At 38.0% G+C, this 22,822-nt stretch overlaps 2 long non-coding RNA genes across 2 annotated transcripts; one reads left to right on the top strand and one right to left on the bottom strand.

The window, feature by feature from the left end:
• Positions 1 to 3,391: 3,391 nt before the first annotated feature.
• Positions 3,392 to 4,367, bottom strand: LOC124143916. Its single transcript, XR_006862342.1, has 3 exons — positions 4,336 to 4,367; positions 3,827 to 4,098; positions 3,392 to 3,475 (listed from the first exon to the last, which is right to left on the bottom strand). It is a non-coding gene; the product is annotated as an uncharacterized LOC124143916 (long non-coding RNA).
• An 8,187-nt stretch (positions 4,368 to 12,554) lies between these two features.
• Positions 12,555 to 14,799, top strand: LOC124143917. Its single transcript, XR_006862343.1, has 3 exons — positions 12,555 to 12,661; positions 13,801 to 14,088; positions 14,694 to 14,799. It is a non-coding gene; the product is annotated as an uncharacterized LOC124143917 (long non-coding RNA).
• Positions 14,800 to 22,822: the final 8,023 nt, after the last annotated feature.

Here is a 22,822-nt window from a genome sequence, read left to right as displayed (position 1 = left end):
TAGTTAAGAATTTATGACAGTAGAATCGAAAAGCATACAATGAAAACAATTTTGTTAATCTTCATCAGTGAGTAATAATTTGTACGTTGTTTTTGTGGACTTTATAATAAACACCCTGCTTACAGTTCAGTATATTATCCTCTCTTCAAATTTGTGGATTTCAAAACTTAATTTGAGAAAAGTTTGTTTAAGGATAAAACACTTTCAAAATTCTAAAAGGTTCACAGTACCATATCAATAGACATCATTGACAAGACTGACAAGAATGACATTCATTCCATACAATCATGTTTTGTGAATTTGTATCTCTAAATGACTAAACTAACACCTTTTATTGTGAAGTCCCGGGCTAAGTGTGTCATTGTGAATCACCACCACCCACCAGCCTGACGTTGACTCATTGAAGTCAATTATAGATATTCAACAGTAACACATCAAACTTTCACTATGTGGACAGCATTTTAAAACATACATGTTTATAAAGTAAATTTTCCAAATGTTCCAGGGAAAGGAAACATATTTCAGGTACACGATTTCATAACAAAAAACACGTTTCAATTTGATGAATATGTACGTAATTACCACTCAGTGCATGCAAACCATTAATACATGTACTATTTAAAATCACATAAATATGTTAACTGTCGTTCCCGCGGTACGATATTCATATTGATAATTCGAAACATGTATGTTCTTAAATTTATTGGATGAAACAGTTTATAAGTATCCTGAGAGTAGAGCACGGGTTACATATTTACATGAAATAAGGAGAGATTTGAAACCCGAATATATAGAAACTGAGACAAAGATTCCTCACCTAGCATAAGTAATATCAGAAAACCTCCCCCAGATGGGAAGGGAAACAATTATACAATGGATGCTATGTTAAAACAATACAATGAATGCTATTGATAGAATTGTACCTTAGAGACTGTAAAAATCACTCAACATGCATAAGCAAGGAAGTGCTTCCCTGCACCATCAAGACGATACTTCCTGACTATATACCTAAATTCATTGATAAATAACTACTACAATACTAACATGGATCCCGTTAATTTTAAGTTCATTCAGACAACTTGAAGTTAATACAGAAACTGTCTTGTTGACCTCTCACGACATAAATTTTGGTGGCGTAAATCAATCCTTATAATATTTAGCTGTGATCCGTTCGGTCAGAATGTGATGGGAATTTATTCAGTAGACCTAGATATGTTAATGGTGTGTCATTTAAGGTTTCTATCAAGGCGTCCCTTTCAACAAATGCATTGTTGATTATTTATTCAAAACGCATTTGCATGTTATCATTGATTCAGGTTATTATTTCCAATGTTAAGACGAATCGATATGGTATTGTATACAGTAAAGGCAAATCAGCTGATTGGTCGATATCGAGTCACGTGTTACATTATGGTTGATTCTGGATTATATCAGAACTGTGAGCACCCGATTACCACCGTGGAGGTATGAGATATACAATATCGCGTATCGTCACGAATATATCTTTAGTTATGTACGTGTTTCTAAAAGTTAGATTAATTTTCACCATACGTGTCCAAGCATCTGTTTCATATTTAGACCTATGGATAAAGATTCAGAGTGACAGAACACTCTCCATGGCCACCAGACTGTATGACAAGAGGGATGATTTAAACTTTCCAGTAGTCAACTTTCCCTTCATGTCGAGCAATATTCCAGAAGTCTTGAAATGGCATTTAGAAGTGATACACATAAGGAAGAGAATTTATGGATGTCAACCTCTTTATTTTGAGGAACACAACTTTTCGGAGCATATACTAAGTCTTACTCCTTCATCACGTGAATAAATGCTATGAAGCAGAGAACATATATATATATATATATATAGTCGGGGGTAATTAGCAGTGGAGAAGTGTACCAAAATCCCCATGGATCAAGGAGTTTATCCTTAAGATTGTCATGTGGGAAAGTAGTGTACACAGTTGGAACTTGGTTCTTTTCTGAGACTGTAAATAGTCAAGCGAATCCTTTGAGATTTTGAGAGCCCACATTGTATTAACTCCACTTGTCTCAAATATGTCCTGTGAATATAAAGAAAGACCTTCCTTGATTGTATTTAGGATTATGTTTAGCCTTTGAGACAGGGATTTGGTGGTACATTTGCCGGACACAACAATATATCTCTCTTTGTACGGATTTGTACAACACTCTAGACATTTATTACCCATTCGATATTTACAGCAGCTAGCAAGTATTCATACAAATTTTCCACAAAAAGTAATAATCGTCATATGCAGTGGACATCCACGACCGGCTCTTCATCAAGAGGGCATTATTGTTCTAGATCTGGAAGAAGTAAGGTACAGTGTTGTTTACGCCGATACCTTTGGAAACCATTTTGTTGTGGTCTAGTAATCATGTGGTTGTTGTGAACCGTTTACATCACGTAAACATAAAAAAATAAATATTTTAGGCTATAATTATAATATAATTAACTGTTTCACATATTTGTCTACATTTATCTTGAAGTTCTTCTCTGGATGAAAATGATGGTTTTAACGCAAATACTCATTAACTTCAAATGTAAAGTCAAATGTATTTTATATGGAAATACATGTTGAAAACAATCCATGCTTTTTTTGTGCGGTGATCTCAGATCTGAGTCAGAATAGGTCCCATTTGCCCATTCCCGTGGCCTTGCTGATATCGTTTTTAATGTATTTTATGTGTAAATACATGTTGAACAAAACCCAAGTTTTGTGTGCTGGTATCAACCTTCACGTATTTTTTAAACATTGGTGATATCACCCCGAGGCAGGGACCACAATTTCCCATTCTTGTCGCACAAAGACAAAAATAAAGATCAGGTGGTAACAATCTGTAACCTTGCTGATTGTGTGTCATCTATGGAATAAAGTAATGTCCAGTCTCGTGGTCTCGTAATATGTAAATGTGGAAAAAGAAGATCAAGAAAGAACCATGTGCATAGGCGTAATTGGGAGTTATCGTATTACGTATGTCCGCGGACAGCGACTAAAACACTCTTGTTCCACACTACAGTTGTTACAAGTCGAGATCGCGAGATTACAGAGAACACGAGAAAATCCCTAACAGTGTTCCCTAGACATTAATTAAACATTGACTTTCGCGGGCAAAAACACAAGTGCCTTCAAATAGTAAGGATTAGTATCATACCAACAACTCAGATGACAAACTTTTACACGTGGTAGAGTTCAGTCTTACAGGATCCGTAGTGTCCAAGAGGAAATATGGCATCCATGTGTGTGTGTGAAATGTAATTCATGGAACTTTTAATGTTAAGAGATTGGCATGAATGTGCATCAGCAATTATCCACGTTATAGAAAAACGTTCGTCTGGTATTGCAATGGCAAACTAAAACATGAAACATTGTCCCTTCAATTCGATGTTTATTCAGTTTCTCTGATGTAATACAGTGTGTATATCAAGCAGAACCTAGTTTACCTTGGAAACCATCTGAAAAAATTAAAAAAGACTTTTGTAAATATACATGAGCGTACACATTTCAATGGGTAGAAAATTATTCATCCACCCTTATGTCAATTTAACTTCAGATTGTTGTTTTTAAATTTTTGATACATTATTTATTTATCAAAATTATCTAAATAAAAAAGTATAGTTTTCAATAACGTTTATACTGTGAGATTATCTATGTATACACAAACTCATTATTTATTCTTTATCGGTACCTGTATCTTTGATATCAAACATTTACAATATTTGGACAGCATGATCAGGATAAAAGTGTTGGTGTATAGGAAATGATATAATTGATGAGACATCAGAAAGAATGTCTTCTCTTCTCACCTCAGAACTGGTTATTAAAAGTCTAATATCTGTTGTATCTCCCGAAAAAGTTGTTGTTGCCACGCCCAGTATTGCGGTAGCCCCATCCTCTTCCATACATGTACATGGAGTTGTAGTCGTCGTCCATGTAGTCAGGAGTGTCCATGTCACTCATATAGTTATACTGAGCAAAGTTCCTCCAGTAGTTGGGCGATCTGTACCCGCTAGAGGCGGCAACAGCGACGACAAGAAGGAGGAAGACGAACTTCAAATGCATGGTAAATGGCAGTCTGCTGGAAAAGAAATACTTATGTGTCTTAAGGAGATATCTTCTCATTAGTACTGTAATAGAACCTCGTTTTTGTTGACAGCTAATGTTTCTGTTACACATGCAAGCTTTAACGTATTTCTTGTTTCAAAACCACAATGATTCCAATATTATGTGCATTTATTACACACTATTTTATGATAGCCTAGACGGTCAATATTCTTTAACAAATATGAATCTCTATTTTTTATTGTAACATTACCTTTCAAAGCCTAGGTGCTTGGGCAGTGGTCGAGTTCCCTTTTGAAAGGAAATAGGGGTTTATATACACACAATGTTGATGTGCAATGTGAATACGTGGAACATGTCAATTCATTATAAATGTGTCACCTACTAGTGTTCTTGGAGCACAAAGCATATCATCGTTACGATTAGGTCATTTACCAAATTACTGTGCATTTTGCAATCATGGGTCATTGATATGCTCATCACTCAATGCGTTGGAAAGCCATTATTCATATCGTGAAATTGGCGTAGCTAAGTAGGGTATGACATATGTGTATGTGCCTCCTTTATCATACCTAATCACAATCTGATCTAGTGTGGAATAGTTCAATTAATAAAGCGACAAAACCCTTTCCATATCCAAAAGAAGTCCCTGCATAAAACAGAGTCGATTGTACAATTCCGACTATATCATGAGCATGTGTTTATGAATCACTATTAACAGTAATGATAACAGGTGTTCGCGAAAAGGTGAGCGTATCCTGCCACATCGGTGGTACCCGTCACGAACACATGCAAAGGCAAGTCAATTGTTCACCTGAAAAAAAACATGGGAACATATGGTACAAGTCAAAATAGGGAATTGCATCGGACATCATTTTTGTCACTGATGTGTCAAAGTGTCCTCCATATGTCCACCTTAAAATCTTTTGAAAGCTTTACTGAGGGCTTGGATGTTGTAACCTTGTTCAATTAACTTCTGAGCAAGAGTCGTATGACGCTCTTTGAAACAAGCCATATTTGGATGGTTGTGCAACTCTGTGTGTGTTTATGGTGAGAGGACAACAGAAACCCGCCTCAGATACAATGTAACTGCTTTTACATTTCAATAATGTAAGCTAAGTCTTAAATCATGCTATGATATGTATACTATGTTATTGTGATAGACCGTAGATAATGAATAGTGTATTATTAATGTCAGATCATGTCAAGTCCCAACAAATACATTATAAACTTTCAGTATTCGGGGCTTTAACATAGGTACACCTGTGCCGGATAGATTTCTTGGGAGTTTGTTTGACGTTTACGCCATATTTAGCAACATTCCAGCGTTATGACAGGCCGGTAGGTGGATGTAATACTAGTCTGTGCCGGACAAACCAGTGGCAGATCATGTGAGCAGCGTCCCACAACGTTACGGATGCTTACTACCCGATCCTCGCTGTCGGTTCGTACGACAAGCATTAATTACCTCGAACCTATGCCAAACTGGAATCTTCCACCGTGGATAGGTTTCACATGCCCCACGGTAACAGAAAGCCCATCTAGAGAAGGTGTGGTTGACCTGATTATATGTATGTCATCGTATCCCCTATTTGTTTATCCTGCTGTTATTCCAACTTCCCTACATGACAAACCTGTGAAAAGACTTCATTCCTTGACTCATGAGACATTTGTCACAAAACGTGGTTACCATGCTAGGTATAGTTACACCTCGTTCTTCACAAGTTCAGAACAGTTTTTTCAAGAATAAAACCAAATAGCATCTGACGTTTACTGAGAAAACAGATATACGTTATGTTGGACTTCCTACTTGATAACATTTATTTATTTAGGCATGAAATAGGACTTTCCCTTTATGTCGAGCTATATTCCAGCGGCTGTACTTTTGGTGTTTAAGACATCTATGTAAATATATATGGGTGGTGTAAAAGGCATCCACATATGAATTAACACGTTACCTCTGTTTCTCTTGTGTGCTACTTACCACCAACATGACCTGCACAGTTATGTAACAAATTAAACCATTTTGGAAATTACACATACTCAAAAATATGTTTCTTTTGACGTTCTTTTACAAGAGAGACAAACGATTCAACTTAATAAATATTCAGATTTTTGTAGAGATAATGTAATAAATTAAACGTTGTAGTTAAAATACACAATGAACTGTAGAATTTGTGTTCACTTTTAATTACGTATTGCATGTATAAAAAATACCTCAGGCTCGCGTCCCTTTGAAGAATACTTAAACCTATATGATAGTGCCTTGTTGATTACAAAAATGAGCTCGTGTGTGAATGACTATGACAATTCACAACAGAGGTCATACAGGAGAGGTTTCTTGAACCACTACAACCCTTTCAACCCCTACTCTACATTCTTGTACAACGCTCTAGACATTGATCACCCCATCGAGTTCTACAGCAGCTGGTATATATCAAAAACCGTCCTTCCATCATAGCTTCATTATTTCCGCTAATTTGTAAACTATACCAATCTATGATTAAAAACGTAAGAATGTGAGGTCCTCACAATGTTCCAGCCAAAATGGCAAAATAAATTGGGTTAACTCAATTTGGGATTTTTGTCGTTGTGGCGCAAGGGCGCCGTGAAACGTGGCTTCCTTTATTCCCTATTGCTTTTATAAGTATTATCAAAGTGATTGCATTGACTTTATTTTTCATACGGTTGTTCCGTTTTTATTATTCTAGATGAACGTCACCAATCAGTACGTCTTTGCCCTAATGGAATCAGCATCCATCTGCACTGGGAATACATTAGGCGGCATGTAGATTTGCAAGAAGGAATTGTAAAACTCTGTTGTCTATAATCAAAATTTCACGTACGTTTTCCAAGGTGAATGTGCTTCGTTATATACATAGCTATAGTTGTCTTTTACTTCATCTGCACAAAAACATTCCTCGACAATAACATGCTGGAGTGAGTGAGTGAGTTGTTTAACGCCGCTTTTATCAATATTCCAGCAATATCACGGCAGGGGGCACCAGAAACGAGTTGCTTAATTAATGAAGGCAGGGTCGACTTATTCAGTTGACTTAAGCAGTTATTCACATTTGTCGCAGCTACAATGTCAACCCTTCAAACTTCTGACTGTCTCATTATTCAACAGACAAAATATACCCCGTCTTGCTACAGTCTTGTTACGTATTTTGCATAAACTCTAAAATAGGACATACTGTAGTGCGGTAGTGTTACAAAACTGTTTTGGTGCCAAAACTTTCATCAGATCCGATGATCTTCGTGATATTCATATTTGTTAAGTTTGAAAACTGTGTCACAGTGTATTTCTTTCCGACAATTGTCAACGGCGAGTGAGGGAATGAGTTGGATTATACGCCACTTTCAGCAATATTACAGCAATAAGAAGTCGGGAGACACCAAATCATCTTCACATATTTTACCCATGTGGGGAATCGAATCCATGCCTTTGTCGTGACGAACGATCAATTAAAGCTCTAGGCTGTCCCACCGCCCCTCAGCAGGTTGCAATTACGCTTCGACGAATAATCACTTAAAATACATTATTACATATACATGCAGTTTTGAGCCGCATACACAACATATAGGTGGCAAACATTACGGAATAGCTGAGCTGAGGTTCCCTTTACCAAGCTACTATCATGCAACTTATTACCATGTTCAGGAGACATGTGCAGTAAGTGTGTGTTGTAAATATTTCTTGTCTCATTTTTTGCGTCAAAAATAGACAGACTGATATCGCTGAATAGGGTTGGGTGGCCTGCCTAAATTAAGATATAAGCCTTATCTAGAACTTTTACCACTTTATTGAAAGATCTATAAGGATCATGATCACTTGTGAACATTGCATCTGAAAATGTCACCTTACATTGTACATATGGATAACTAGAAGTTGTTTACATGCTAACATAGAACACCTATAAATATAAATTGTTATTAATAGTTAAGTAATATAACTGCGCCAGTCACAGGGATTGGCCTCTTTCCTGTTGCCAACATTGAGCTTCCAGATAGATCCAATATATACCTGTTGCTTGACATTTTCGTTGATGAGAATTCAATCACAACAAGAAATGAAAAGAAATACAGAGTGTATGTAACTATATTTATTTATCAGGTCAATCAAATTAGTCTCCAAAAACAAGCAAAACAATGGACATTTTCACATTATGACCACACTTTGAAAGTTCAAGGACCGGAAGTAAGTGTTGCATAGGACATTGGGGAATGAACGTTGACTTTCATACATGCCTTTCATCCACGTACAAATGTAGAGACCTTGAACTGCTGACCATGAAGGTATACGTACCCTGGACGGCCTCAGGATGTAGCTGTCATGGGCCTCAATGATATCACTTACTACAACACGAATTCGTGATAGACAGGAAATACATAAAAGGCCGTTGTCCGTATAATGCCTCTTGTTCTATATGAATGCATGCACGAGCAAAATGTATTTTTTTATTGTATCGTCAAGGAGCCAACATATTACCCGACAATGGTCTCTTTAACTGCCATTGTTCTTTTGTCAGTTTCAATCCTGCACAAAGAATTATTATGTTCACGCTTTTTTCATATGTATTTGTTTATGGCTTAGGTACAGGTATATAAGCTCCTCGATATTCAGTTTGTTCAAAACATAATCATTTTCCAGACTAAAGCAGCTAACCTTTGAGGTATCTCAACAGTAAGTACAAACGATGTTTTTGATGCCATAGGTTTTTACATGCAGAAGTAAAAACTGTATATATATGCATATGGCTCAATATTTTTTTTATTGAAAGGTATACACAAGAGTTAAATGTACTACAGTGTATAGTTTAAATATAATGCTTCTGCATAATAACCTGTTCCAAACAAAATACAGTTATGAGCTCATATTTGTCTTCAGATTAAAAACGGTTTACGGTAACACATTACGAATATATTTCTTTAAATAACTATTTCTGTAATATAATTAAGCAATTGGAATTTCATCTTTTTCAGTCAATATCGTCACCATGATTTCCAAAATTATGCTGATTGTCCTCCTCGTCAACGTTGCTGTCATTACGGCGTTCCCATCGCCAAATAGCCCCATTGGTACCAACTCTTCCAACCCCTACAGTTTCTTCAACATGTTCACGCCAAGGCAGAATTCAAACATTGGTGGCTTCTTCAATCAATTGTTGAACCCTTTCAACCCCTACAACAGAATCATGTACGGATTATTCGACATTGAGCCCTTCTTCGACTTTGGATTCAGGTAAGTCACTTCCCACCATGGATTCGTTAAGTGATGTTTTCTGGTAACTTGTACAAATATAGAAGTGGGTAATTCAGCAAGTAACTGCTGCTTTGCGCCGCAATTCACTTCAAGCAAATTCAAGTTTTACTGCTGTGGTCAGTAAATAATCGCATCTGGGTCCCGCAAACCAGTGACAGAAAGCACAAACAATTATCCACGCAAGTGCACATCTCATTGAATCCGACCAGTTGTTTCAACTGAATCGCCTGTGACGACCATCAATATGGTGCTGGGGACAATTCTAACTCTGGTCCCCATGGGTATTTGCCTAAGACATACATGTACATGTGGATACATGCGGTTAGAACTGGCACGCTAGGGCGGCTCACGGAATCTGACCAGCTGATTCAATTGAGTCGCCTGTGACGACCATCAATGTGGTGCTGGGGACAATTCTGGTCCCCATGGGTATTTGCCTAAGACATACATGTACATGTGCATACATGCGGTTAGAATGGGCACGCCGGGGCACGGCTCACATAATCTGACCGGATGATTCAATTTAGTCGCCTGGTCATCATGAGGATTTACCTACATGTATACAAATGTATGATCAATATGGAGTAACTCACTAAATAAGTTGATAAAATATACAGTTGTGTCATAGATGACATTTTACAAAACAGTGTTGGAGATTAAAATAATAATTAACAGTCTATGTTCATTTGTTTTCAGATAAACCATTTTCCTGTACTCTTGATGGATTTTTGCTACAAACCAAAATGAAATTGAATGACAAATGGCGAAAATAAACGTTTAATCTTTCCTATTTGCGTTTGTATTAATCTACACACTGGATGCCGTGGTATATTTACACATAACGTGACGGGGCAGTGGGTTAGCCTTGTGCATTGACTAAAGCGTTCTCTCGTCACGATTTCCCACACGTGTAAAATGTGTGAAGCCCATTTGTGGAGTCCCCCGCTGTGATATTGCTGGAATCTTACTAAAAGAGGCGTGAAACCATACTCACTCACGCGCAAAGAGGGTTTGGGTTATCCAGGCACAGTCAGGCTGGTTAAGCAAATACTTATAAATGTCATTTGAGTTTTGTAAGCATATTGCTGACGATTTTGGCTGGGTTATATTTGAAATAGCATGTTGCTGTCTTCTTGTTTGAAGTACTTTCGTGATCACAGTGTATCAGACCCTGTACAACCAAATCAGTTTCATGAAGAAATCCCTGCTTAGCGCAGATTCCTTTGAACGATTTCGACTACAAGCATGTGTTTAAATCAAACACTATCGAATAATGATAATACCAGGTGTTCGCTAAAAGGTGAGCGTATTCTGCCAATCAAGCACATTGCAAGCTACATTATCAGGCTATCAGATTGTCACAAGAGGTGAGGTGAAATAGGGTTTAACGTCACGTCGAAGATTATTGCACTTGTATAGCGACGTGCATGCACGTGTGTGTGTGTGGCTGCTTGTACTAGTCGGGACTGATGCCGATTATTAGTGCTAGCCCACTGAGATACCATGCCGCAGTTTTACATGAACGCCCCACTCAGACACAGTATACTGACCCCGAGCCGACCAGTCCTTGATTTAGCCCCTTAATGCCGAGCGCCAGACAGGGTAACAACAAGTACCATCTTTATAACGTCTTTTGGTATGACCCGGCCGTGGACCGAACCCCGGACTTTCCGCTCTCCGGGCGGGCGCTCTACCACTAGACCACGGAGGCGGTCTCTAGATATCTGAAATATGGGCAATGTTAAATGAATAATTAATACGAAATGAGAAAAGGTTTAGTGACAATATGTTGTGGAATCGCTTATATATGATGTCAGAAACACTCATTATGATCGGCCCACCATTGTCGACAGTAGCGGGTTTATGGTTTTGTTTAGCCAAGATGTGCTCCCACGAAGTGAATCCACTCACGTGACATTGACATGTATTATGTTGTTGATTGATTTTTTAAATGTCTGGCTGACCTCTTCGATGAGAGAATGAAAAGTTGTAACCAATTGCCCACTACACTCGGTTTCATTCAAAAACATAATATAATTAATTACACGTACTCTTTTGTTGCAATCTTACCCACCACATAAATTATTATACATTGACTTGGTCAGGGTAGACATTATAAAGTGATAATACTATAAATACATACTATTCATTCGTACTTGGTTACCTTTATTTATGGGGGCGGTAGGGTAGCTTAGTGGTTAAAGCATTTGCTTGTCACACCGAAGGCCCGCTTCCGATTATCCAAAAAGGTACAATGTGTGAAGCCCATTTCTGATGTCCACAGCCGTGATATGTCTGGAATACTGCTAAAGCGGCGTAAAACCATACTCACTCACTATTTGAAACAATAACTTGTGAAACGAGCATAAAAAGTGTTGGCAGAAAATGAATTTGAAATGTTCATTAAGACATAGTCTACCTGATACTTTATGTATCACGATTAAACACGACATGTATAGAATTCAAATGATCTGCAAATGAATTATTGAAAATAAAATATGATGTCAGATGCAATTTCCTATTTTGATTTGCTCCCTATCAATATGTTCACGTCTTTCTTCAGGTGAACAATTGACTTGTTTTGCAGGGGTTTGTGATGGGTGCCACCGCTGGGGCAGGATATGCTAACCTTCATGCGAACACCTGGTATCAAATCAAACAAGCTTTAATTGCCACCCTCACTCGACGAGCCATAACCAACTGTAATCCGCACAGTCTCAGCAAAGAAATTCAGCATCTGAAACACTTTCCACACTGGTGGAGAAAACTCAAGAAAAACAGCAAAAAAGATCCCGTTTCCAACCAAGTCCAAACCAACCCCATTACCCATCCTCCTCCTCATCCTCGTCAGGCCCTTCCAGTCACCAGGTCAGCAGGCTGCTCACCAAGACAGCCAACACAGACGTGGCTTTCACTTCAGACAGGACACTAAAAACATGCTTCATGCCAACAGTGAAGGTCCAAACTTACACTTACAGTGACCACTCAACATATAAAAGTGACCGTGAAAATGACTGATATATTTACACGTTATGCGCGAATCAGTGAGCATGTTACTTGTTTATCCCTGATTTACAATAGTTCGCCTTAGGCGATTGCATAACGCCGCCCTTCGTTGTTGTAATGTGTCGTGATCCACACTGGACGTGTGTCAGAATATGTTTATAAGTATGATGTATGATGTATAGTATGATGTATAGATGTGGTCATATGTACTAGTATATAAAGGTTAACACATTGTTGGAGAAACATCATCATCACTTCGGTCCTACACTGAACATCCCGTGCAGCAAAGCCGAATACGCCGTTAAAAGTAAGTTTTCTCTTTTTGGAGAATGGCATCATACACTCTTAGTCAGATGTGTATCAGTCGCAAAATTGATTAACATTACATTTCTATGATTGCTTTAATATTGTATTATACACATGCTTCGTACAAATATGAATAGCATTGAAAAAAATATTATTAAAGTCTGTATAAGTCGGGTAAAGTCGGTATAAGATTAGAAGGTGACAACCGTCTGTCTCATAGTCCAGATTTAATCACAGAATTAACCCAAGACATCTTATCAGTATGTGGTATACGTTTTAAGGATCGCGATTATGTCATATTAACTATGTTATTTGTGCGCATCACAATTTAGCCACGAAAAAATTACTTCAACAAATGGGTATTCCCTGTGTGTTAAATCTAAGTTCAAAAGTTAATAATGGTGACACGTTTTGAGCACGGGCCTGTCCAGTTATAATAATATGTTCTGGACATGGCAGTCATTGCCTTCTATTTAAGCCAAACTGAATATACAATACTACGTGTCGGCCATCGCAAGAACAATTCAGTTAACCATCGCGTCTTAAGTATATACAAATAGGTAAAGTTATTCCTTTAATTATTTCAAGAGAAAAAAGTTCCCAATGAAAACGTTCAAGTCCTCATTCTGCTATAACCAATGTAACATAGCCACCTTGCAGCATCACCTCATATATGAGGATACATATGCAAAGAGGGTACTGTGTCTGTCCGTGACAGCTATTTTGGCGTTCTCCACTTAATCGTTGACTTTTGGCCAATATATGGCCAGTGTATATAACATGTGACACTATAATAAACATTATTCTCTCTTCTCTCTCTCTTCTCTATATTTTGACAGGACGAAATATGGTAACAAATGTAAAATATATATTTGGGATGTTCCTTTGGCAAGATGAGTGGAAGCTAATTGGCAATGTAATGACCTATCAGCCACTCAAGTCACCCAGTCTCAGTTATTTTGTCAGTAAAAAGTAATATTGAAATCGCCCAATAGTGTGAATAGTTTTCCCATATCAAAATATGAAACACATTAATTCTGAGAATCTTTTTTTCTTCTTGCATGTATTGATATCGGCAACCATCTGGTCTCACAATACATAATAGTGCATATACTCATTCTTGGCTTTATTTTACTTCAGCCTCTTCCACAATGCAACTGAAACACGTCTTCCTTCTCCTTGTCGTCGCTGTTGCTGCCGCTAGTGCATATAGAACGGTTGGTTCTAGGAACAGATATCCATATGGTCGCTATGGTTATGGCTATGAGATTGAGTTCCCTGACTTCCCCGACTTCCCCGACTTCGAGTTCCCCCTGTACATGCTGGGACGAGGTGGTCGACGTGGAGGACGTGGAGGACGCAGGTCACAAAACACTTACAACACATTCGCCAGACTCGCTACACTGGATGCTTTAGACTTAATCTAAGGTAAATCAGATATCCCTCGTGTTGATGTCATGTTATGTTGGGATCCCGTGCTAAGATCCCGAGTACATCCTACTTGTGGTGCACACTGATTAAAGTTGGAATCGATGAAGACAGAATTTACCTATTTGTTATAACGTTGATACTCCATCAATGCTACGTTTCGGCACGGTGCTAGATTCAGGCAACAACACCAACACCGAAACGTTGCATTTAAAGAATAATGACATTGTAATATGTAAGCGAGCTCTGTATTCATTAATACTAACTTCTAAAATACCACTTCCAGATAACGTTGGGATGGGAAGTGTGGCATTGTAAATTATATACCATCATACATGTACCTTGATTGCTTAAATCGAATAAGTATATTGCCTCATCCAGAATCGACTATTTACAGTAACAGTTTTTTGTACATGGTTATCTACTCTCTGCCTTGTTTAACGTTGCATTGATCAATTTGCACTATTCATGCAAGGTTAAATAATGCCAGATCGTTATTAAGGCTGACGAAAATGGCTTTTATCACTCCATCAATTAACATTATGTTTTCATGATCGTAGTGAATGTACGGACATGTATTTTTACACTCAATTTTTACTTTTCAGAAAAAACTACGGACTCTACACCGGCACCAGTACTCGTGCAGAAGAATCTATTTATAATTTAACTTATTTGATATTTATTTGTCCATTAAAGAATATTCAAAGAAAATAATTATTGACTTTTTTATTGCTTAATATCAAGCAGTTTTCAATGAGAAACAAAATGCAAAATCGGCAGATAATCGAGATTGATTATATTCTCTGGCGCTGGCTTTTTGAATTTGTGTTCACCAGTAATAGTAAATAATATTTTTAAAATTTAATATCTAAAATTTGATAGGACCTAGTGTATGTGTATGCCTGCGACCATCTGAGCGAACACGCAGTGTTATAGGTGTAGTACCAACATTCATCGGTATATCGGTGACAGGTGTATGTGGTATAAACAATGAGTTTCATTCCATATGTAGACATTTGCCAATATGGGAGTTCGGGATATTATGACAAAAATACAGGGAGGTGTTATTTATTGTCTAGGTTCATATCTCACAGTGAATGCAGACTGTAATTCCTCATTATTACATGTTTGAAGGGATGTTAAAACCAAACACTGCATGTAACATCATGACAGCGATCCCACATATGGACAATGCATCGATGACACAAAAAATATGGTCCCCTTTTCAGATTATGTAACCCCGATATATAAGATCTCAAACTGAATGGTCATAGATATTCAATACGAAATAATATAAACTAAATTAACACTGCAAATACGAAAACGTCGTTTTTTCCCGTATATGGTCATTGGACGGAAAAACGACGTTATTTGGACGTTTTCAAACCATCGTTTATCCGTCCAAATAACATCGTTATTTGACATCGGAATTTAATGGGAGAGAACGATAGCGTTAAGCTCCTCCCTTTCTTGATTGACATTGTCAATCAAGCAACAGCGTCTACCGGTATTTCTATAGCTACTTCTCAGATTTCATTGGTCAGTCCCCGCGTGTTAGATTACAGGCGCGCGTTTGACGCTGCACTCGAAGCGCTTAGCGGAAGTACTGAAATCAATCGTTCTGCGCATGCGGATTACTTAATGCCTTGACCAAATTTTCCGTTCTGTGCATGTGCGATTTCGCGTATTGTTTCCTAGATTTAATGTCACCACTATTTGACAATGGTTCATAAACACAGTCACGTGAATGTTCGGAATCGTAATGAGTAACTCCATTTAAATTGAAGAGGATCCCCAGTGATATGGGAGATTCCAAGATGAAACTATTCTATGGCTATCTAGGCTGCCACCCAAACCGATCTAAACGGGACCCGACAGCTTATTGTATGCTATATAGTCATATGGAAGTGGACAAGAACTATACATTGTATTCCGGCCGATTGTTCTTGCATTTACTTATAAGTCAGGAAAATGGACTTAAAAGGGGAGTTGTTGAATGTAATTATTTTAATTATTAAATGTTGCCTATACACTAATCTGGACGAACTTGTTCTGTTTATGTCATCCTATATACTATTAGTATGTTACCGTTCTAAAGTCAACCTCTCACATAACATTCTATTGTTCATAGTATCAAAGTTTAATCAACAATATCAAGAGCAGCGATTTAAACCACTGAAACACCCAAACACAAGGCTGTTATCAAGCGCTAGTGCAGACGTGATGCATCGTAAAAACTGTATCGTGATGTCTTCAGAAATTCAATTATACTACGAGATAGTACGGCTAACGCTGACTCACCGGTGGAACAAAGACAATATCGCTAATAAAGGTATAACGTATTTGAATGTTAATACTAAAGACAAACAATCATTATTTTTGCAGTGACGATATAACACGTATACACGTTTATTGTTAAGTTTCATCAGTTTTGCTCTTCATTTTAATAACTTTGTTTTCACATATATATTTAGCAATACCCAACAAGCATGTCATACATAATTATGGGGCAGTTTTCAATCTTGTACTGACTTACCCTGGTGTTAATGAGCGAAGTTTATTGGCTTGTGTGTAAAACCCCGTTTTTCTGGTAATCCTATTATTACCTAGTTTATTTCTATCTAATGACACCCTGTTCTCTGGATCATGGCTCCGTGACTATCCATAACAATTAAGATGAACATTCAGTTCAAGTAAATGAATGAGTTTGTTTTGACGCTACAGTCAGTCAAAAAACCAATGCTGTGAGGTTTGATAACACACTTCTACCAGGTAGAACACCGTGGATCCTCATTTTCTGCCTAAAGAGAATCATAGTTCATATGCTAATCCATCTGCGAATACCCTCCCACTCAAGATGACCTTACTTGTTGCTAAATCTATCATCTATCCCCCCAATCTCACCCCCGCCCCCACCCCCAACACGCACGCACGCACGCACGCACGCAAATACGCACGCACACACACACACGCACACGCACGCACACGCACACACACACACACACACACACACACACACACACACACACACACACACACACACAAACAACTGACCTAAATAACCTGGACAGGAAATACTGCTGATAGCCTCTGTTCAACTCAGCCGCGCCACCGCAGAATGTTCGTCCAACTCTGCAGGGGGTATTCTCAGTGGCTTCAAACGCGCTGAAATGTTTTCGCCTTGCATCCAAGATGGTGGACAAGTGAAATCGTATGAAATTTGGCTATTTTAGGTCCTATCTCTTTTTTGATTACCCAATAAAGTCAATTCATAGTTACACGGTTGTGAAGAAGCTTACAACTTTATAAGACTTATTCATCTCATTCCAAAAAGGCTACTCGCGCTCACATAAAGTTGTAGTTATTATGTCACTGTTTTATTTCTTTAAAAATATATTACATGTTCAACAATAACAAAATACATTCATGCGCGGCATTCTCTGCCTAAAGAAGATCATATAGTTAACATGCTAATCCAACTCGAACTACCATCCCGCTCAAGATGAATGTTTTATGTAACATCCAACAGGCCCACATTTACGCACGCACGCACGCACGCAAGCACGCACGCGCACACACATATTTGGATTTACCAATCCCTGAATTGAGAAGACGTGCGTTACGAAGCTCCTCCAAGTCATCATCAATATCCGTATATGTCTGTGATATCATTACCCATCCAAAGCCGAATATACATTTATTGTGTTTTCTTGACAACAAATGTTATAATTGGGATAACACTTTCTGAGTAAAGTACAGATTCTCATACTTTCTTGGTTTGAGTCCCGTCCGGGATTTGAACCCACACTGTGAGTGAGGCACCCAATCGCCAGAACACAAAGTTGGCGATCTAACCCAGCCACCGAACTAAAAATGTTAGTCCAGATGACGTATACTTTGTGTACTCCTCTGACAAGAGAAAAATGGCACGGCTTCTATGACCGAAAGCTTTGAACCAACAATGCCTTTAAGAAAGTGGTCAACAGTAACACACATTATATTTGGATACCACTTTCTCAGTAAACTACATATTTTTAGGGTGGAGATAATAGACGTTGATGGTTGATTATCAATGGACAAATTAAAGCCAAAACTTAACTTATGAATGATTGGTAATGGGAAATGGACAATGGGCAAACGGGAGGCGGGGTAATCAGCGCCATGCCAGTTATCTGTTGGCTTCCCTTGTTGCGTTCCCTTCTTTGCTATCTTTTTACTTTTATTGTTCTTACAGGTACAAATATATGTTCTCTGCCTCATAGCATTTAATAATATGCACCTGATGAAGGAGAAAGTATATATTCCGAAACGCAGTGTTCCTCCGTTGACATCCATAAATATTTTTCCTTGTGTGTATCAGTTCTTAATGCCCTTCAAATACTCAATCTAGCTTTGTTTTTAAATGTGGTGATATGTGCGTAGAATATAATATGGTCATGCCTATATACATTTGGGTCTTTGTCTACATAAGCATTTAGACATACAATTTAGAGCTAAGGACATTGCTAATTCTGCAGGCATGAAGTACACGTCATAGCAAGCTGTGATCTTTATTCATACTTTAGATATTCGTAATGGAGATCTGTAACTAAAGTTTATCGTAATCTTCCGCAACTCTCACCTCCTGACCAGTTGAACGTCTTAGTGCATTCAGATGCCATTGTAAAATTCCAGGCTGCCCCTCTTTCTGTGATGTTTTGACGGATGAAATCTATTGCGTTATAATAATCTCTGTTTGCTGATATATAATAATGTACATGTTGTAAATATTTACGATATTTTAAACGTGTAATTCGATACATATGCAATGCAATGTGAACATAAGTGCGGATGCACGAAGGCGGTTATAGTCATAGTTATACTGCGATGGATGTAGGGGAATGGTAGGAGGGTGTATGTATGTATGAAAGCACGAATACCGATACATGAGGGCGGATATAGTTATAGTTCGATGGATGTTGGGGAATGGTGGGAGGATGGATTATGTATAAAAGCATACGCATGGATCCATGATGGCTGACGTAGACATAATGGTGGGGAAAGAAGAATGTGATGTATGTGTGTTTGTGTGTGTGTGTTTGTGTGTGTGTGTGTGTGTGTGTGTTTGTGTGTGTGTGTGTGTGTGTGTGTGTGTGTGTGTGTGTGTGTGTGTGTGTGTGTGTGTGTGTGTGTGTGTGTGTGTGTGTGTGTGTGTGTGTGTGTGTGTGTGTGTGTGTGTGCGTGCGTGCGTGCATGCGTGCATGCGTGCATGCGTTGTGAAACGAGGGTTGGCGAACATGTTGTCAGATGATTGTGTGAGTAAGTTAAGTGGTTGAGGATGTGGCAGGTATGAGTATTGACTTGGGGTTGGGGGACTGGTTGTGCCTGTACTGAGGTCTTTTGTTTCACTCACTTATAGTGTTTTCTTTTACTCAAATACTGATTTACGCATTTGAATGACTGAAACTGTAGTGACTCAAAGGTCATACTGGCCGGGCATTCAACATATCTACCCAAACTACATAAGTAGCCATTTTTATGGTGTACAATTCTTCTTCTACCTCACACACACACACACACACACACACACACACACACACACACGCACGCACGCACGCACGCACGCACGCACGCACGCACGCACGCACGCACGCACACGCATTAATTGTTTTATTAAATGTATCTTCGAGAGTCAGTAAGAAACTAGAAATAACTGCCTTTGTTCTGTAAACCTCACCAAGTTTCAGCTTTCGCCTCTTCCTTTGTGGACTGAGGTTTCACATTTGTAAAATTATCTCTCTTATCTGTCTGTACCATCAACTTAACTGCCCTCACCCCCTGCAGTTTTCCCGTCCCATATTGCCAAGCAGGTGACCCACAAGGAGGAATACCGCCCTCCCTCAGTCCAGTGATACTGTGCCTAGCACAATATGTTGGGGATACGTAGCCTTGCTGTGGGAAAATATTTTGTAACAATTTGGCAAACTTTGATATGTAAACAGCAAATATTATTCAGTTTTATTTCAACAAAAACGGAAAAAATCGGATCCTACTTATTTTGTGGATACCATAACAATAAATCAAGCCAATAGATCGTTTGAGCTGGCATGAATATAAAAAATAATTAGCAAGTCGATAGTCATAATTCCCTCTGTTGGTCCCACGTGAAATGTTCTTCATGAATAGAATAGATGGCTGATAGACGTTCGACCGAATAATATCATTTGCTAACTTCAACTGTTCATCTAATTTCCATGAATGTATGTTACATAGTTCATATGTTCATGGGCTTCTTCACTGAATGTATAGTGTGGAGGACTACTTCACTTGAGGATATGTAACATAAATAATGATGATTACTTTGATAGTATTGCCATTATTGCGGGACCAAACTCAAATCCTAAAATGGATTTATCTAACATGGCCGCTGTCGGATTCTATTCAAGGAATCATCATTATTTAAGTACGGGTAAATATTGTAAAGCGTGTATTTTTTCCTAATTTAACACCCTAAAAGAGGCTGTACGTAATGTTGATATCTCATATAGAAATAAACGAGTCTCGGTCGTTGTTTATCGTACAATAAACAACTCCCACTCGTCGTTTGTTTCTTAATTACATGACCATATACACTAACATTATATCTTTTCATGTTTATCGGTCAACAAAAGCGACATAAGCATTTCCATTTTCATGAGAAACCCTTGCCAAAAGTAGCGCCAACTGCACCATTGCGACAACATCAGGAGCACGTTTCATGATTCATCATAATAAATGATGACATTGGATGCTCGCAAAAACGCGAGCTCATTCCGATCCACTAGTGGCACCCGCCACAAACACATGCAAGGCAAGCCAATTGTTCACCCGAAAAGGCAGAGAATTGCATCTGACATCATTTTTGTCATTGATACGTCAAACCTGGAAATGCCGTCTACACGTCCAACACAAAGCCCAAGCCAGGACCCAAATCCTTCAAACTCGGCCAAAGTTCTGTTAATTAAATACATTTCCCCCTAACCTTAAATAATCTATACTAGTTCTGAAGTAAATCGTATTTACCGTATGAATCGTCTTATGTTATTTATTGCCGATAAACAGAATATGCACACTTTCTGAAAGTACTGTGTGATAAGTCACGCACCAAACCTATACTCTCGATATACATGCTGCTCTTACTTTAAAAAGAATATTGGGTTAACAAGATACGTATATTAAAGTACCATGCTTTCCTGATGTGCTCTCATTCTAATTTGAAATAATGGCATAAATAGTTACCACTCATCTTTCAATATTTTTCAAGGTTGGGTTAATCACGAACATATTTGAATATGTACAACATCTATACTTACTTATCTTTATAGTATTACTTAAAGGCATCAGGTTTGTCTGTCATAAGACCCCGAAACAAATATGTCCAACACAGCCCAATATTTGGCTCTTGGCTCCTTGTTCTTATATTTTATAAGTATTGTTTAAACAACTGTTTTTTTCTGTAAAATATGTTCATTTCAGAAATTATATGTTATTCTAGCATTAGGTCTGTGGTACGTTTACTGCATCAGCATTACATTAAAACGATATTACATTATATAAATCCATACAGAGGAAATGCTTAACATTTATCTTTTAACTTGTTTTAACGACTTGCTTTATACATATAAATGTGGACATATATGTATGGACATTTGGATGATACAGATATACCTCCTTAAAGATAGTGTTCGTAGATGACTGTAGAAAATGGAATAATTATGTGAGTAATCGGGTTAATACCACGTTCAGCAATATTTAGCCATATTGCGATATTGGTTTCCAACATACAAGACGGACCATGAAATTATGACTTGAATTTGGACCTGACTTTCTGGTGTGATGTAACACCCCAGAATCTCCGGTAGAAAAAGGGCTCAAAGCACGAATTAAGATCACGAGATGGTACTGATGTATGCATCTGGACATATATTTGCGTAGTATTACTACCTTAATTCATCAGTATATATGTATTTTGCATAAAAGGATATTATAGGATCGACGCTGACATGCGCATATAACCTATTCACCAGTGCTGTAATATTTCATTTCTTCTGACACATATCGACACGAGAAATTATATTTAAATTTAAAAGGAGCCCAAGTTGGATAGAAATTTGAGTCTGAACCTGTTGAACAAGGCTTGTTTCATTTTGGGCTATAGCATTGCCGCAAGGCCTGGGCGGAAGGGAACACCTGTTTGCACCCATCAGATACCAATCACAACTTCTCTCTCCAAACGAAAACAAAATACGAAAAATGTCGGAAGTGTATCCTTCTAATTTTCTATTTAGATACATGTTTTAACTTTAAAGTAATTATATGTATCTCATGTATTATTGGTATCTGTGATGCTGGTACCGTTTTGTTGCCATTGTGTAGCTTTTGTGGAGTTATTATGAATATCAAATACATGCCTTGAAATATGGACTTGTGAAAGAACTCATCATTGAATCATTTGCATTTAAATTAATGCATATACCATTTACTTGGCGTGTATGGACATATTATCCATCTACTTATACACACTTATTATGGACATATACAGAATTTCATTGTACCTTATTATTTAAAAAAATACCCGTGAAGATCCGGGTTAGAATAGGCATTCAACAACCTATGCTTCTACGAAGGCGACTTGGCTCGCTGACTTGGTTGATGCATGTCATCGTATCCCAAATGCGTAGATCGGTGCTCTTGATGATAATGACTAAATTGTTTG

Source organism: Haliotis rufescens, unplaced genomic scaffold, assembly GCF_023055435.1.
Source record: "Haliotis rufescens isolate VD_foot unplaced genomic scaffold, xgHalRufe1.0.p SCAF_12, whole genome shotgun sequence".
Classification (NCBI taxonomy): Eukaryota; Metazoa; Mollusca; class Gastropoda; order Lepetellida; family Haliotidae; genus Haliotis; species Haliotis rufescens.
This window is presented reverse-complemented; position numbering and strand designations above follow the sequence as displayed.